Source organism: Eubalaena glacialis, chromosome X (assembly GCF_028564815.1).
Source record: "Eubalaena glacialis isolate mEubGla1 chromosome X, mEubGla1.1.hap2.+ XY, whole genome shotgun sequence".
In the NCBI taxonomy this organism is placed as follows: domain Eukaryota; kingdom Metazoa; phylum Chordata; class Mammalia; order Artiodactyla; family Balaenidae; genus Eubalaena; species Eubalaena glacialis.
The window spans coordinates 77657959-77673519 of NC_083736.1; the positions used below are offsets into that span (position 1 = coordinate 77657959).

Here is a 15561-nt window from a genome sequence, read left to right on the forward strand (position 1 = left end):
AGATCGGTGGGGAAATTATTTGTACATGGGGACCAAATGTGACCAGCTCTGGAATACTCTGGACCTGATTTTAGTAGCAGCGTTGCCTGGAATAGCACTGGCTTTACTAGTTGGTGTAACAATCCAGACTATCCACTACTGTAAAAAGAAGTCAAAGAAGAATACAAATGATCACCGGTAAGAAATTTCTACATACTTCTGAGAATGATGGGAAATCGCTTGTGAGATCAGTAAATGATTCAAGAAATAATGGATATCATTTATCATGCATACAGCTGATATATTCTCTTCCATATTCATCAACATTTAATTAAATTCGAACAAAAGTCAGGATAACTAAATACATTTTGTTCAGGATTTGGATACAACAAAAACTGGAAAGCCCCTTCCTCAGATAAAAACCAAGTGAGCCAAGTGTAATTCACTAAAGAATTGTTCTACTTCAGTGACTTCCTTCCACCAAGGTGCTATTTGTATGCACCACACATACTGTCCTAAGAGTTGAGGCGGGGGAAGGGGGACAGCTATACCAGTACCTCCTATTTACCCCAACCCCCAGCATCCAATAGGCTTGACTGTAATCTGACTCTGTCTTGGGCAAATCTCGTCACTTTACTGGGCTTCAATTTTCTCAGCTATAGAGATTGCTATAATCTGACCTACACATCTCACAGAGATGGTGAGATTGATACTGAAAACAACAATCATTTACAGACAGCTTATTATATGTATCAGGCTGAATTATAAATGTTTCATACCTATTGACTCATGTAATCCTCACAAGAACCCTATAAAGTACAGATGCGATTACTAAGGCACAGAGAGATCAAATAACTTGGCTGAGGTTACAGGGCTAAGTCTATACCCAGGCAATCTGACTCCCAGGCTTAAACTCTTAATCCCCATGCTGCACTAATGGACTCTAATGAGATAAAACAGTGCTCCAAAAGCTGTAAAGCCCTGTTGCATTCCTTTTGTTTCTTTGCTTAAAAGCAAATAGTACCCTTTATATTTTGCACTGCCTCTAAATGATAGAAATATGAAAGGTAAATACCAGTAGGGTAAAATCTCACCAATTTTATATCAGCTAATTCAAATTAGCATCTACTTTGAAGTATCATTCTCCAGTGACAAGATAATGTTACCCTCTATGCAGTATGAGGATAGTTTGAAATATTACTTTAAAATTGGAAGTGGCTTGTACTGTCAGCCTCACACTTCTAAGAATAGAATTAGGTTGGAAACCTCCTGCGATTTTAAAGAATCATTTTAATTAGAAATCATACCCATAAACAAGTCACCTTTTAAGTATTCTCCATAGTTTTCCTACTCCAAAGCTTTCTAGAACACTGGATTTGTATTCCAATCCTCTCTCTTCTACTACTTGTCTATGACTTTGAGAGGATCACTTAGCCCCTGTTTCCTCCTTTATAAATGAAGAGTTGGGTATACATATCCTACTTCTCCATAGTTGTGAGAATCAAATGAAATAATTAATGGAAAATTGCATTGAGAAGCAAAAGCAAAACAAAAAGCTTGATTATAAATTAGAATAGTAGTAGTGTTTATAAGCATTTAGACTTATTTATAGGTTTTTATGGGTAAAGAATTAATCTGCCTTATTTTTCTTCAGTTAAAATATAATTTAGTTTGAGCTCCTTTTTTTCCCTTCTGCCATTCCCTCAATTGTGAATTGACAGAGTGTTTCTATATATACTCTGGAAGATTCCTTAGTGTAGTGGAAAAAGTATGGGCATAGAGCAAGACAGACTGGGGTTCAAATCCCTGCCCTATAAATCACTGACTGTGCGGCCTTGGGGAATTTCCTTAAAATTTCTCAGCCTCAGGTTTCTCATCTGTAAAATGGAGTTAATAATACTTATCTTGCAAGCCTTACTCAAGTAAGATAATGTAATTTTTGTGAAATAAACTGATGTGTGAAATTTACTTTCAATTGCATCAAAAATATAATGGATTAATGGGTGGATAGAAGGATGGATAGATGGATAGATATATGCAAAAGCAAGTATAGTAAAGTGTTAATGATTAAATCGAGGTGGTAGATACATGGGCATTCACTATAAAATTCAATTTTGGTGTGTGTTTGAAAATTTTCCTAATAAAATGTTGGGAAAAATCAGATAATGTAAAGTAAAACACTTTGAGCATGGAAAATACTCAACAAATCGTAGCCAATATTATTGCATTCTCTCGGGTACATATAATAATGGAGTCTTAAGATGGGAATATTCATTCTGTGTTGTCAAAAATGAGTTTATTTTAAAAAGTGATTTATAACCAATTAAGCTACTTCTCTATCCTAACTATATATATATTTTTAATTTACTGTGCCAGAGAACAGAGGAGTTTATCAGGACTCCAACCTCAGCATAATTCTGCACATGCTTTTGATACTGCTATGAGACCTTCTCAACCTGATCAAGGCCAGGTAAACACTGAAATTCATTTGTAAGGTAAACTAAGTTTACAGAAGACACCAAAGAGAGAAATGCCTTAGAGAAACAAAAAAAACTTTGGGAGATTAAAGAAGTAGTCAGAGACAACAAAATGAAGTGTGATCAGAAGATCAAATTGTACAAATATGGGATTGTTGATGACAAGTTATTTATCAGTAGAGTACAGGCCAGGCCTGGGGTAAATTACACTGGGAGTGCTCTCTCCTTCTTTTCTCCAGCATTTGTTTCCAGGTAAAATCAAGTTAAAACATATATCAAAGGCAGCCTTAGGGAAAGTTAAAACACATATCAAAGGGGAAAAGGAAGCCACTAAAAGAGGGCTAGAAAAATATGGGTAACAGGACACGGATTAGAGCTATGTGGCTTTTTTTTTTTTTTTTTTGAACTAGCTGAAAATCTCTTCTTATCTAACAATATGTTCTCAGTAGCACAGATCCTCTGAAACAGAAGACTTGTGTGGATCTCTTCAATTCAGTGTACCTTAGGAATAGCTCTGAAGTAAGAGGTCTGAGTGTCATACCCAACCACAAGTATCAGAAGCAGCAGCAATGTTTTTATTGTTTTAAATCAAACAAATCGCTAGTAAGACACTGCAGCATCATCTTTTAGTCCTAGAATGTTCCCAATTATGATCTCTATATTTTAAGGAAGACCTACTTTGAGACTAAAGAACAGAAGCCTCAGTATAATTCTACGTATATTCCTGATATGGTACCTTCTCAATAGTATCAAGGCCAGTTAAAATTAAAACTCATGAAAAGGTTAAGATAAAAAGTTGATAAACGGTGGATGAATGAATGATAGTGGTCATATATTTTCTATTAGAAGTCAGAACAATTAAATATTGGGACTTAGAGAATGAAGGATAGGATTTATGTGTTTCTGAATATATCTGTGTCTATCTATGTGTCTAAAACATTTTTCAAAAACGAAGTTTAAGGTACTCTGGATGAATATACTATGGTGAATAATGTTGATGTTATGAAAGGCTAACTCTAGGGCTGTCAAATTGTTTTAGTTGTCTGTTGTTCTCTTGAAGTGACCAATTATTTTGTAGATGAATCCTATGAGTTAGAAAAGCAAACAGGGAGGTGGTGTTTTTCCTCTTCTAAGTATTCACTTATTCTTAGCCTCTGTAGTTACTTTGGCTACCCACCTATTTTTCAAATCTCCTTCTCTCCTTTCATCATCCCTTTTTTACTTAATGCTATACAAGCTCTAATAGTGGATAAAATTCAGGAGGAGGGCCAAGTATAATGCACATCGTTTAGGCTATATTCAATAAATGTTACTCTCCCTTTTCCTGGTCTCAGTCTTCCTATGGCTAAATACCTGCTTTGTTCCTGTTACATCTATCTGAATACTTCCACTGTAGACACTTTCTCTTCATTGCTGTGAACATTTCCTAAATTTCCCTTTACTGGGGACGGCACAAGTGAACCGCCATGCCTGGTCTCAATCTACCATATTCTTCTCTTCTTGAGGGTTTCCCAGAGTCTAGGGCATTAGGAAGTAGAAGTGGACTGCAGGTTAACAATTTAATAGAGGACTAGGAAACTTTCCAACTGAGTTAAACTTTTTAGAAGGGTGTCCAGATGCACTGTGCTCTGATTGTACATTTAAAATATTGACTTTGGCGTGTGATGACTTTTCAGAAGCTAAGGCCCAGATCAGGTTTCCACAGAAGTGAATAATGCTTTTTCATGCAAATTCATCATTATTTTCTTTATTCAGCTAACTCACACGCAGAGAACCAGGAATTAATAAGCAGAGCCTGAGTTCATTCTTGAATTGTCAACGTTAATCTTTTCTAATTGACTTAACAATTAGATTTGAGTGGGTGGAGGTAAGACTACGTATTTGCTACCTCTTCTTCACCTCCACCCACTTTTACTTTTAGCACAGAATAGTTTGTGGCTTTCAAAGCTGTTACAATCCTAGCATGAGCATATAATTAGAAGTCCCAATATATTCTGTGAATCTCTGGCAGGAAGGTGTGCTGCATAGTTTAGTCCTGTGAGAATTCACCATTGCTATTGTTGTTTATTTTTAGTTGTTGTTCTGATCATAAATATATTTTTTTAAGTTTATCTGCCTTTAAAACCAAGGTTACCTGGCATGATTCAGCCACATTCAGCCACAGGATATAACATGTTTTAGCTACTTTCACCTGGTGAAAATATACAGCAACTATGTCAAGAGAAAAAAAAAACACCCCTACATTTGATAGAGACACAGGTAACTGGCATAGTCTGAAGAGCAAAGAAATAAATACTGGTACGACTTAAAGAGCATATAATGAACCATATAGTGGAGGCAACAAATATTGAGATGTGCTCACTGAAAAGGAAGAATACTTTGACTAAAAATAAGATCTTCTAAATTTGACATTATAATCACAAACTTACCAAATTGCTGGATTTATTGTGTTTTCAAATAGAATGAATTGAAAGCAGGAGGAGATAATGAGCTAAGCTTTAAATTATCAATTTACCAAATCCAGGAGATTATTCTTCCTAGATAATAAATGAAAATAATATCCAATAATTAAAGTATTCTTTACTGATACCTGAGAATATTATATTATTTAAGTAATTTCTCACTAGAAGTTGTTAATATCATCTTCAAACAGTTAAACGTTATCAAGCACTCCACTACAGATGGCACTGTGCAAATTGTGATAATCTCCAGACCGTTGCTACATTTTCAGTCTGCATTATCTTTGGATATGTACATTATTCTACCTTATCAGTAAAAAATTAGTCACAGTTTTATGAATATTTGCATAGTTAAAACCTTATGTTGTGTCACTTATCCAATTCATGAAATTAATTTGTTCATGACAACCAGTTATGTAAAGTGAACTGGAAATCAGCAAGGTAGAAATAATATCTTTTACCGAGATTAGTTTTTTTCAACAGTCCAATATTCTGCTTAGGAAAATAGTATTAATTGGTTAGAAACACTAAAGGAATCTTAGTAAGTGGAAGGGCAATATTATTTTGCAGCTTTTTTAACCTTTATTTTATTTTATTTTATTTTTTTACTTTTTATTTTTATACAATATTTAAAGGTTACTTTCCATTTACAGTTATTGCAAAATATTGGCTATATTCCTCGTATTGTACAATACATCCTTGAGCCTATCTGATACCCAATAGTTTGTACCTCCCACTCCCCTGCCCCTATATTGCCCTTCCCCCTCCCTCTCCCCCCACTGGTAACCGCTAGTTGTATTCTCTATATCTGTGAGTCTGCTTCTTTTATGTTATATTCACTAGTTTGTTGTACTTTTTAGATTCCACATATAAGTGATATCATACAGTATTTATCTTTCCCTGACTTATTTCACTAAGCATAATACCCTCCAAGTGCATCCATGCTGCTGCAAATGGCAAAAATTCATTCTTTTTTATGTCTGAGTAGTATTCCGTTGTATATCTATACCACATCTTCTTTATCCATTCATCTGTTGATGGACACTTCGGTTGTTTCCATGTTTTGGTTATTGTAAATAATGCTGCTATGAACATTGAGGTGTATGCAGCTTTTTGAATTAGTGTTTTGAAGAAAAATATGTTTTGACTAAACTCCTAAGGTTCCTTAATCTTTGTTCCTATTTTTGTCATTTTATTTAAGATTATCATGCACCCAAATTTTCTGGAATTTTTAAAAATATGTTTTCAAAAACAATAAAATATCCACGCCACAGGGGAAAGTCACTGGATGAAATTCTCCATATTTACCAACAGATGGCAGTGATTAACCATTAAGTGTATCTTCCTAGGCCGTTCTGGTTTGCTGAGGAAGAGCCTCCTCTGTAAAAATTCAAAAGCAGAAAACCTGTAGTTAAGCACTCAGGGCCAAATCATTGAGAGGACTTACCATCAGTATCAAATTATGGCGATTCTGATAAAATCTTAACTGATTTGTGTCACACTAACAGCATTGTAAAGCAAGCATCAATCAAGTGGAAAATAGGAAAATAGAAAACTGTAATGCTGAAGGATCACAACTATCCTTTTTCTAAAGTGTACATATATGATGGAAATACGTATGCCAAAATATTAACAGTACTTTTCTTTAGGTGGGAAACTATAGGTTAATTTTCCTTAATATATAAAAATTCTTCATAATCGTGAAGTAAAAGATCAACAATTCAATAAAAGAATGGGCAAATTAGATGAACTGACAGTTCATTGAAAAGGAAATTCGAATGGCTCTTAAACATATAAAAATATGTTAACCTTCCTTCATTATTATGAGAGAAATGTGACTATAATTATACTGAAATACCATTTTTTGCCTATCATTTTAGTAAAGATCCAAAAGTTTGATAATATATTCTATTAGAAAGGCTCTGAGGAAAATGGCTGGTGGAAAGGCAGTTTGACAATTACAAATGCATATATCATTTGACCTAGCAATATCACTTGGGGGAGTGAATATCCTGAAGATATATCCCCATAAGTGCAGACTGATATGTTTATAAGATTTTTATTGCCGCATGGATTGCAATAGGAAAGGATTGGAAACCACACAAATACCTATCAAGAGAGGCTAGTTAAATAATCTATAGTACATCCATACAATGGAATGCTATGGGACTTTACAAAAGAACAAGTGGGTTATCTCTGTACTGATATGAAAAGATCTCCAAGACAGGTATAGTGAAAAAAAAAAAAGGTGGAAAAAAGTGTGTATGGTGTGCTTCCTTTTGTATAAGAAAGAGGAGGAAGTAAGAATATATATTCGTGTTGCTTATATTTATATAAAAAAAACTTTGGATGAATACACAAGCAACTATAAAAATGATTACTGCTTAAGGGGTTGGGGGTGGAGACTGAATGGTTGGAGGTCAGGGGTGAGAAGAAGAAATTCATTGTTTAAATTATTACTCATTCAAAAATTTTCAGAGTACTTTACTTTTAATAATGGAAAAAATAAAACCTTAGTTACGTTAATTAGTTACAGCTGTTAGTAATATTGTGCCATTATTATTTTCCTGATTTTGATAATGTACTATAGTTATATAAGATGTAAACATTAGAGGAAGCTGAGTCAAGGTAATACAGGAACTCACTGTGCAATTTTTGCAAATTGTCTGTAAGTCTAAAATCATTTCAAAATAAAAAGTTTTTTAAAATAAACATTGGTTGAAAACCTCTTTGGTCCAAAGTCCTGCTGGAATGTGTGGGAAGACAGATGAACATCATTATGCCTGGTATCCAGGGATATGATAAAGATCCATGAAAAAATGGACAAGTCTACGTCAGGTTCCTTTGCTAGACCCTCTCTTTATTTTTTAATAAATTTATTTATTTTATTTATTTATTTTTGGCTGCATTGGGTCTTCATTGCTGCACGCGGGCTTTCTCTAGTTGCGGTGAACAGGGGTTACTCTTCGTTGTGGTGCACGGGCTTCTCATGGCAGTGGCTTCTCTTGTTGAGGAACACGGGTTCTAGGCGCGCAGGCTTCGGTAGTTGTGGCACCTGGGCTCAGTAGTTGTGGCTTGCGGGCTATAGATCGCAGGCTCAGTAGTTGTGGCACACAGGCTTAGTTGCTCTGCAGCATGTGGGATCTTCCCAGACCAGGGTTCGAACCCATGTCCCCTGCGTTGGCAGGCAGATTCTTAACCACTGCACCACCAGGGAAACCATGCTATACCCTCTTGCAGGAAGATGTTTCTTCCTTAGTTACATATCTTATTTTGCAACTATATTCTGGTTTGGGTGATTTTTTTTAACATCTTTATTAGAGTATAATTGCTTTACAATGGTGTGTTAGTTTCTGCTTTATAACAAAGTGAATCAGTTATACATATACATATGTTCGCATATCTCTTCCCTCTTGCGTCTCCCTCCCTCCCACTCTCCCTATCCCACCCCTCTAGGTGGTCACAAAGCACCGAGCTGATCTCCCTGTGCTATGCGGCTGCTTCCCACTAGCTATCTATTTTACGTTTGGTAGTGTATATATGTCCAAGCCACTCTCTCACTTTGTCACAGCTTACCCTTCCCCCTCCCCATATCCTCAAGTCCATCCTCTAGTAGGTCTGTGTCTTTATTCCCGTCTTACCCCTAGGTTCTTCATGACCTTTTTTTTTTTCTTAGATTTCACATATATGTGTTAGCATACGGTATTTGTTTTTCTCTTTCTGACTTACTTCACTCGGTATGACAGACTCTAGGTCCAACCATCTCACTACAAATAACTCAATCTCGTTTCTTTTTATGGAGTAATATTCCATTGTATATATGTGCCACATCTTCTTTATCCATTCATCTGTTGATGGACACTAAGGTTGCTTCCATGTCCTGGCTATTGTAAATAGAGCTCCAATGAACATTTTGGTACATGACTATTTTGAATCATGGTTTCCTCAGGGTACATGCCCAGTAGTGGGATTGCTGGGTCGTATGGTAGTTCTATCTGTAGTTTTTTAAGGAACCTTCATACTGTTCTCCATAGTGGCTGTATCAATTTACATTCCCACCAACAGTGCAAGAGGGTTCCCTTTTCTCCACACCCTCTCCAGCATTTATTGTTTCTAGATTTTTTGATGATGGCCATTCTGACCGGTGTGAGATGATATCTCATTGTAGTTTTGATTTGCATTTCTCTAATGATTAATGATGTTGAGCATTCTTTCATGTGTTTGTTGGCAATCTGTATATCTTCTTTGGAGAAATGTCTATTTAGGCCTTCTGCCCATTTTAGGATTGGGTTGTTTGTTTTTTTGTTATTGAGCTGCATGAGTTGCTTGTAAATTTTGGAGATTAATCCTTTGTCAGTTGCTTCATTTGCAAATATTTTCTCCCATTCTGAGGGCTGTCTTTTGGTCTTGTTTATGGTTTCCTTTACAGTGCAAAAGCTTTTAAGTTTCATTAGGTCCCATTTGTTTATTTTGTTTTTATTTCCATTTCTCTAGGAGGTGGGTCAAAAAGAATTTTGCTGTGATTTATGTCATAGAGTGTTCTGCCTATGTTTTCCTCTAAGAGTTTGATAGTGTCTGGCCTTACATTTAGATCTTTAATCCATTTTGAGTTTATTTTTGTGTATGGTGTTAGGGAGTGTTCCAATTTCATACTTTTACATGTACCTGTCCAGTTTTCCCAGCACCACTTATTGAAGAGGCTGTCTTTTCTCCACTGTATATGCTTGCCTCCTTTATCAAAGATAAGGTGACCATATGTGCGTGGGTTTATCTCTGGGCTTTCTATCCTGTTCCATTGATCTATATTTCTGTTTTTGTGCCAGTACCATACTGTCTTGATGACTGTAGCTTTGTAGTATAGTCTGTAGTCAGGGAGCCTGATTCCTCCAGCTCCATTTATCGTTCTCAAGATTGCTTTGGCTATTCGGGGTCTTTTGTGTTTCCATACAAATTGTGAAATTTTTTGTTCTAGTTCTGTGAAAAATGCCAGTGGTAGTTTGATAGGGATTGCATTGAATCTGGAGATTACTTTGGGTAGTAGAGTCATTTTCACAATGTTGATTCTTCCAATCCAAGAACATGGTATATCTCTCCATCTATTTGTATCCTCTTTAATTTCTTTCATCAGTGTCATAATTTTCTGCATACAGGTCTTTTGTCTCCTGAGGTACGTTTATTCCTAGATATTTTATTCTTTTTGTTGCGTTGGTAAATGGGAGTGGTTTCTTAAATTCACTTTCAGATTTTTCATCATTAGTGTATAGGAATGCCAGAGATTTCTGTGCATTAATTTTGTATCCTGCTACTTTACCAAATTCATTGATTAGCTCTACTAGTTTTCTGGTAGCATCTTTAGGATTCTCTATGTATAGTATCATGTCATCTGCAAACAGTGACAGCTTTACTTCTTCTTTTCCGATTTGGATTCCTTTTATTTACCTTTCTTCTCTGATTGCTGTGGCTAAAACTTCCAAAACTATGTTGAATAATAGTGGTGAGAGTGGGCAACCTTGTCTTGTTCCTGATCTTAGTGGAAATGGTTTCAGTTTTTCACCATTGAGGACGATGTTGGCTGTGGGTTTGTCATATATGGCCTTTATTATGTTGAGGAAGGTTCCCTCTATGCCTACTTTCTGGAGGGTTTTTATCATAAATGGGTGTTGAATTTTGTTGAAAGCTTTCTCTGCATCTATTGCGATGATCATATGGTTTTTCTCCTTCAATTTGTTAATATAGTGTATCACGTTGATTGATTTGCGTATATTGAAGAATCCTTGCATTCCTGGAATAAACCCCACTTGATCATGATGTATGATCCTTTTAATGTGCTGTTGGATTCTGTTTGCTAGTATTTTGTTGAGGAGATTTGCATCTATGTTCATCAGTGATACTGGCCTGTAGTTTTCTTTCTTTGTGACATCTTTGTCTGGTTTTGGTATCAGGGTGATGGTGGCCTCGTAGAATGAGTTTGGGAGTCTTCCTCCCTCTGCTATATTTTGGAAGAGTTTGAGAAGGATAGGTGTTAGCTCTTCTCTAAATGTTTGATAGAATTCGCCTGTGAAGCCATCTGGTCCTGGGCTTTTGTTTTTTGGAAGATTTTTAATCACAGTTTCAATTTCAGTGCTTGTGATTGGTCTGTTCATATTTTCTATTTCTTCCTGTTTCAGTCTCGGCAGGTTGTGCATTTCTAAGAATTTGTCCATTTCTTCCAGGTTGTCCATTTTATTGGCATAGAGTTGCTTGTAGTAATCTCTCATGATCCCTTGTATTTCTGCAGTGTCAGTTGTTACTTCTCCTTTTTCATTTCTAATTCTATTGATTTGAGTCGTCTCCCTTTTTTTCTTGATGAGTCTGGCTAATGGTTTATCAATTTTATTTATCTTCTCAAAGAACCAGCTTTTAGTTTTATTGATCTTTGCTATGGTTTCCTTCATTTCTTTTTCATTTATTTCTGATCTGATCTTTATGATTTCTTTCCTTCTGCTAACTTTGGGGTTTTTTTGTTCTTCTTTCTCTAATTGCTTTAGGTACAAGGTTAGGTTGTTTATTTGAGATGTTTCCTGTTTCTTAAGGTAGGATTGTATTGCTATAAACTTCCCTTTTAGAACTGCTTTTGCTGCATCCCATACGTTTTGGATCGTCGTGTCTCCATTGTCATTTGTTTCTAGGAATTTTTTGATTTCCTCTTTGATTTCTTCAGTGATCACTTCGTTATTAAGTAGTGTATTGTTTAGCCTCCATGTGTCTGTGTTTTTTACAGATCTTTTCCTGTAATTGATATGTAGTCTCATAGCACTGTGGTCGGAAAAGATACTTGATACGATTTCAATTTTCTTAAATTTACCAAGGCTTGATTTGTGACCCAAGATATGATCTATCCTGGAGAATGTTCCATGACCACTTGAGAAGAATGTGTATCCTGTTTTTTTTGGAGGGAATGTCCTATAAATATCAATTAAGTCGATCTTGTTTAATGTATCATTTAAAGCTTGTGTCTCCTTATTTATTTTCATTTTGGATGATCTGTCCATTGGTGAAAGTGGGGTGTTAAATTCCCTTACTATGATTGTGTTACTGTCGATTTCCCCTTTTATGGCTGTTAGTATTTGCCTTATGTATTGAGGTGCTCCTATGTTGGGTGCATAAATATTTACAATTGTTATATCTTCTTCTTGGATCGATCCTTTGATCATTATGTAGTGTCCTTCTTTATCTCTTGTAATAGTCTTTATTTTAAAGTCTATTTTGTCTGATATGAGAATTGCTACTCCAGCTTTCTTTTGATTTCCATTTGCATGGAATATCTTTTTCCATCCCCTCACTTTCAGTCTGTATGTGTCCCTAGGTCTGAAGTGGGTCTCTTGTAGACAGCATATATACGGGTCTTTTTTTTTCTATCCATTCAGCCAGTCTGTGTCTTTTGGTTGGAGCATTTAATCCATTTACATTTAAGGTAATTATTGATATGTATGTTGCTATTCCCATTTTCTTAATTGTTTTGGGTTTGTTATTGTAGGTGTTTTCCTTCTCTTGTGTTTCTTGCCTAGAGAAGTTCCTTTAGCATTTGTTGTAATGCTGGTTTGGTGGTGCTGAACTCTCTCAGCTTTTGCTTGTCTGTAAAGGTTTTAATTTCTCCATCAAATCTGAATGAGATCCTTGCTGGGTAGAGTAATGTTGGTTGTAGGTGTTTCTCCTTCATCACTTTAAATATGTCCTGCCACTCCCTTCTGGCTTGCAGAGCTTCTGCTGAAAGATCAGCTGTTAACCTTATGGGGATGCCCTTGTGTGTTATTTGTTGTTTTTCCCTTCCTGCTTTTAATATGTTTTCTTTGTATTTAATTTTTGAGAGTTTGATTAATATGTGTCTTGGTGTGTTTCTCCTTGGATTTATCCTGTATGGGACTCTCTGTGCTTCCTGGACTTGATTAACTATTTCCTCTCCCATGTTAGGGAGGTTTTCAACTATAATCTCTTCAAATATTTTCTCAGTCCCTTTCTTTTTCTCTTCTTCTTCTGGGACCCCTATAATTCGAATGTTGGTGCGTTTATTGTTGTCCCAGAGGTCTCTGAGACTGTCCTCAGTTCTTTTCATTCTTTTTTCTTTATTCTGCTCTGCAGTAGTTATTTCCACTATTTTATCTTCCAGGTCACTTATCCGTTCTTCTGCCTCAGTTATTCTGCTATTTATCCCTTCTAGAGTATTTTTAATTTCGTTTATTGTGTTGTTCATCTTTGCTTGTTTCCTCTTTAGTTCTTCTAGTGTTTTGTTAAATGTTTCTTGCATTTTCTCTGTTCTATTTCCAAGATTTTGGATCATCTTTACTATCATTATTCTGAATTCTTTTTAAGGTAGACTGCCTATTTCCTCTTCATTTGTTTGGTCTGGTGGGTTTTTACCTTGCTCCTTCATCTGCTGTGAGTTTTTCTGTCTTCTCATTTTGCTTAATTTACTGTGTTTGGGGTCTCCTTTTCACAGGCTGCAGGTTCGTAGTTTCCGTTGTTTTTGGTGTCTGTCCCCAGTGGCTAAGTGTGCTTCAGTGGGTTGTGTAGGCTTCCTGGTGGAGGGGACTAGTGCCTGTGTTCTGATGGATGAGGCTTGATCTTGTCTTTCTGGTGGGCAGGTCCATGTCTGGTGGTGTGTTTTGGGGTGTCTGTGGCCTTATTATGATTTTAGGCAGCCTCTCTGCTAATGGATGGGGCTGTGTTCCTGTCTTGCTAGTTGTTTGGCATAGGGTGTCCAGCACTGTAGCTTGCTGGTCGTTGAGTGAAGCTGGGTCTTGGTGTTGAGATGGAGATCTCTGGGAGATTTTTGCCATTTGATATTACGTGGAGCTGGGAGGTCTCTTGTGGAGCAGTGTCCTGAAGTTGTCTCTCCCACCTCAGAGGCACAGCACTGACTCCTGGCTGGAGCACCAAGAGACTTTCATCTGCACGGCTCAGAATAAAAGGGAGAAAAAATAGAAAGAAAGAAAGAAAGAAAGAAAGAAAGAAAGAAAGAAAGAAAGAAAGAAAGAAAGAAAGAAAGAAAGAAAGAAAGAGAGAGAGAGAGAGAGAGAGAAAGAAAGAAAGAAAGAAAGAAAGAAAGAAAGAAAGAAAGAAAGAAAGAAAGAAAGAAAGAAAGAGTATAAAATAAAATAAAGATAAAATAAAATAAAGTTATTAAAATAAAAAATAATTATTAAGAAAAAAAATTTTAAGTAAAAAAAAAAAAAAAACGGATGGACAGAACCCTAGGACAAATGGTGAAAGCAAAGCTATACAGAGAAAATCTCACACAGAAGCATACACATACACACTCACAAAAAGAGGAAAAGGGGAAAAAATAATCTATCTTGCTCCCAAAGTCCACCTCCTCAATTTGGGATGATTCATTGTCTATTCAGGTATTCCACAGATGCAGGGTACATCAAGTTGATTTTTGAGCTTTAATCCGCTGCTTCTGAGGCTGCTGGGAGAAATTTCCCTTTCTGTTCTTTGTTCGCACAGCTCCCGGGGTTCAGCTTTGGATTTGGACCCACCTCTGCGTGTAGGTCGCCTGAGGGCGTCTTTTCTTCACTCAGACAGGACGGGGTTAAAGGAGCAGCTGATTCGGGGGCTCTGGCTCACTCAGGCTGGGGGGAGGGAAGGGTACGGATGCGGGGCAAGCCGTCGGTGGCAGAGGCCGGCGTGACGTTGCACCTGCCTTAGGGGAGGGGTATGGGAATGCAGGGCGAGCGTGCAGTGGCAGAGGCCGGCGTGATATTGCAACAGCCTGAGGTGCGCCGTGCTTTCTCCCGTGGAAGTTGTCCCTGGATCACGGGACCCTGGCAGTGGCGGCTGCACAAGCTCCCGGGAGGGGAGGTGTGGATAGTGACCTGTGCTTGCACACAGGCTTCTTGGTGGCTGCAGCAGCAGCCTTAGCATCTCATACCCGTCTCTGGAGCTCCTTTAAGCAGCGCTCTTAATCCCCTGTCCTCGCGCACCAGGAAACAAAGAGGCAAGAAAAAGTTTCTTGTCTCTTCGGCAGCTCCAGACTTTTCCCGGACTCCCTCCCAGCTAGCCGTGGTGCACTAGCCCCCTTCAGGCTGTGTTCACACCACCAACCCCAGTCCTCTCCCTGCGATCCGACCGAAGCCCGGGTCTCAGCTCCCAGCCCCCGCCCGCCCTGGCGGGTGAGCAGACAAGCCTCTAGGGCTGGTGAGTGCTGGTCGGCACTGCTCCTCTATACAGGAATCTCTCCACTTTGCCCTCCGCACCCCTGTTGCTGCACTCTCCTCCGTGGCTCTGAAGCTCCCCCCTCCACCCCCCACAGTCTCTGCCCGCGAAGGGGCTTCCTAGTGTGTGGAACCCTTTCCTCCTTCACAGCTCCCTCCCACTGGTGCAGGTCCCATCCCTATTCTTTTGTCTCTGTTTTTTTTTTGCCCTACCCAGGTACGTGGGGAGTTTCTTGCCTTTTGGGAGGTCTGAGGTCTTCTGCCAGCGTTCAGTGGGTGTTCTATAGGAGCAGTTCCACGTGTAGATGTATTTCTGATGTATCTGTGGGGAGGAAGGTGATCTCCACGTCTTACTCTTCCTCCATCTTCTCAAATCTCCACCGATTATTTTTTTTAATGTCTGCTTCCCCACTAGTAGCAGGAAAATGTATGTACATATGGTACATGATAGGT

At 37.7% G+C, this 15561-nt stretch overlaps 1 pseudogene; it reads left to right on the forward strand.

Annotated features, from left to right (window-relative positions):
- Positions 1 to 25: 25 nt before the first annotated feature.
- LOC133081825 (V-type proton ATPase subunit B, brain isoform-like) overlaps positions 26 to 15561 on the forward strand; it is a 42241-nt pseudogene continuing 26705 nt past the window's right edge.